Source organism: Schistocerca cancellata, chromosome 7 (genome assembly GCF_023864275.1).
Source record: "Schistocerca cancellata isolate TAMUIC-IGC-003103 chromosome 7, iqSchCanc2.1, whole genome shotgun sequence".
In the NCBI taxonomy this organism is placed as follows: domain Eukaryota; kingdom Metazoa; phylum Arthropoda; class Insecta; order Orthoptera; family Acrididae; genus Schistocerca; species Schistocerca cancellata.
In genome coordinates this window covers 518,286,165-518,289,238 of record NC_064632.1, presented here as the reverse complement: position 1 = coordinate 518,289,238, position 3,074 = coordinate 518,286,165, and the positions used below count along the sequence as shown (strand labels likewise).

The window sequence follows — 3,074 nt, the reverse complement described above, 5'->3', positions numbered from 1 at the left end:
GAATGTCGCTGATCAATTGCAGAGACCTTACGAGATTTGACAAGCAATAAATTTATAATTACACTGTCAGAAAAAGTAGTACACCTGGAAAGACAACATCGATTTTGATCTGATGACGGCCTATGCCACCAGATAACCGTAATGGCTCAAAATGGTTCAAATGGCTCTGAGCACTATAGGACTTGACAGCTGTGGTCATCAGTCCGCTAGAACGTAGAACTACTTAAACCTAACTAACCTAAGGACATCACACACATCCATGCCCGAGACAGGATTCGAACCTGCGACCGTAGCAGTCGCACGGTTCCGGACTGCGCGTCTAGAACCGCGAGATCATTGCGGCCGACAACCGTAATGGCATAGCTACCAGAGTGCCATCTGTGTCTACCCTTCAGTAGGAATAATCACAGCCTGAAGGCTCAATGAAGGTACATGTGTGAAGAAAGCCGGTAACCATGCCACAGAGACGAACTCATGCACCCTACAGATTGAATGAAAGGGGTCAAATTGTGACTTCCGAGTGGGGGAACGGTCCTTCCGGAGAACTACCACACAACCTGAAAGTGCTCCATCAGTTGTGTGACGATACTGGCATCAGTGATCAAACAAACATTCTCACACCTGTAGACGAGGTCCATGCAGCACTCATAGCCACCGCGATCGTCGTACTGTAGGAGCAGCAATGGGAGACGCTACAGCTATCACGGCACAGATAAGAGAACTTGTGATTCCAGACGCGTCAACTGTTGAGAACCGGTTATTAGCAGTGAGACTATGGGCACGTTACCTCTAGCCAATCTTCCAGTTAAGCCACAGCATTGACGTGCATGGCTTGTCTGGTACCGTCAGAGGATCACTTGGAAGTTGGAATGGCGTGAGGTTTTCTTTGGAGATGAAAGCAGATTCTGCCTGCAAGGAAGCGATGGTCGTTTGCACGTACAATGTAGACCTGGTGAACGCTGTCTCATAGAGTAAATTCCTTCAAGACACACTGACCCCACCACAGACCTTATGGTCTGCAGTGCTATAAGCTACAACCGTCATACACCTTTGGTGTTACCGGAACGGATGCTAACCATTGCCTGATACGTAGAGAAGCCTGTTAGGCCCATTGTTTTGCCATTCTTGCAACAGGAAGGTGATTTGTTGTTCCAACAGGATAATGTTGACGCACACACTGCCTGTAAAACTCCACTTATTATGGAAGCAGCTCTCTGGTCAGGACGATTTCCAGACTTGTCACAAATCGAGCACATGTGCTATACGACGAGACAAGAAGTGGTTCATACATCTTGTCAACCAACAACTCTTACAGAACTACATAAGCAGGTCCAGCAGGCATCGCATAGCATATCACAAGACAGTATCCACCGTCTGTATTATCGACTGGATGCCAGAGCCAATGCAAGCATTGGCCTCCATGGAGGCTATGACATAAAATAATATGGGTGTTGCAGTATTGGTTCATACCTGGTTCCTCAGAACTGCTTGTGCTTTTGATTAGTAAATGTAGTCATTACATGTGCCAATGGCCTTGCCGCAGTGGTAACACCAGTACCCGTCAGATCACCGAAGTTAAGCGCTGTCGGGCTGGGCTAGCACTTGGATGGGTGACCATACGGTCTGCCGAGCACTGTTGGCAAGCGGGATCCGCTCAGTCCTAGTGAGGCAAAATGAGGAGCTACTTGACTGAGCTCCGGTCTAGTAAACTGACATATGGCTGGGAGAGCGGTGTGCTGCCCAAATGCCTGTCCATATGCGCATCCAGTGATGCCCGTGGGTTGAGGATGACATGGTGGATGGTCGGTGCCGTTGGGCCTTCCAAGACCTGTTCGGACAGAGTTTAGTTTAGTTTAGTCATTACATGTACACCATATGCACTGTTGCAACAATAAGTAGTGAGTGATTTGGAAGCCTCTAACAGAGCATACTAACATCTGTTACGGAAGTGTAAGTTCAAGAAACTCCTTTTCTCATGGATTCTGACTCAGGGAGGAATGCTGAAGACATCTCCCACTCCATGACTATTTTCTAACTCTGGACATTAGAAAGGCTTACATGCAGACGATTGTGGGAAACAGCATCTTCTACATAAATAGATTTAAATAGTCTACTGGGGCACACTTGTATGTGGCACCCGGACATGAGAACAATATTAATGTAAATTAAAATGAAACTACTACATTGTAAACGATATATGTCTCTGATAAGCTTTTATAATGGCGATCGCTGACTGTGCATGACCGTAGAGCCAAAGATACTGCTTCTGATCGGAGTTTGTAGTGTTAGAGTAAGAGAGCACTTGGCGCTGAGTTGTAGGTAGGTGTTGGTGATCGAAAGACGATGGAGTAGGCAGTTTTTGTGGTGTAATCTGTGAAGCCACTAAGTGTTAGATTAATGTAGATATGTCAATATTATTGAATATGGAAGCAGAAGTCTTCATGCAAGCAAGGAAAAGGTGTTAAATAATTATGATTTTCGTTTTACCATCGAGTTAGTGTAGATGATTTGGCTGATAATTTGTAATATTTGAGTAACCCCAGAATGTACGTAAATTGATTTAATAAAAAGGCTAGTTAGATATTTCACTTTTGTAATGCTTCTAAGAATTCTTAACAGAGCTATATGCAATTTGATGATTTGCATTTATGTTGGATTAGTGAGGTTAGATAATACTTGCTGTTTAAATCTCATTGACTGTGAATCAATTGAGAGTAATGTAACTTCATCTGTCAGAAAGGACAAACTTAACTTGCAATATAATTTTGCTAAAAAACCTCAGTGTTAGTAATTCACCACTATCAGTACCGCCTCCCTATCCAGGTCATATGTATTTCAAAGAAGTTAGATTTTTCATAAATGTTTTCGTTTATCAGCCAAAACAATTTAATGTGCATTTCAAAGCCAGCCAGAATTGCACATCGCTGAGCCAGTAGCTAGCATATTTAGATTTTTTTCATGAGAGGTCAGAATATATCGCCTTCCATCTTTACTACTTTAGAGGTAAGACAATTTAATTTGTTTGTTACGTGCACAGGGACCGAAGTCGTCATTTTTTAACAACGCCAGACGAT

General features: G+C 43.6%; 1 pseudogene; it reads left to right on the top strand.

Moving 5' to 3' along the window:
* The first annotated feature begins 1,524 nt into the window (after positions 1-1,524).
* Positions 1,525-1,642, top strand: LOC126093745 (5S ribosomal RNA; annotated as a pseudogene).
* Positions 1,643-3,074: the final 1,432 nt, after the last annotated feature.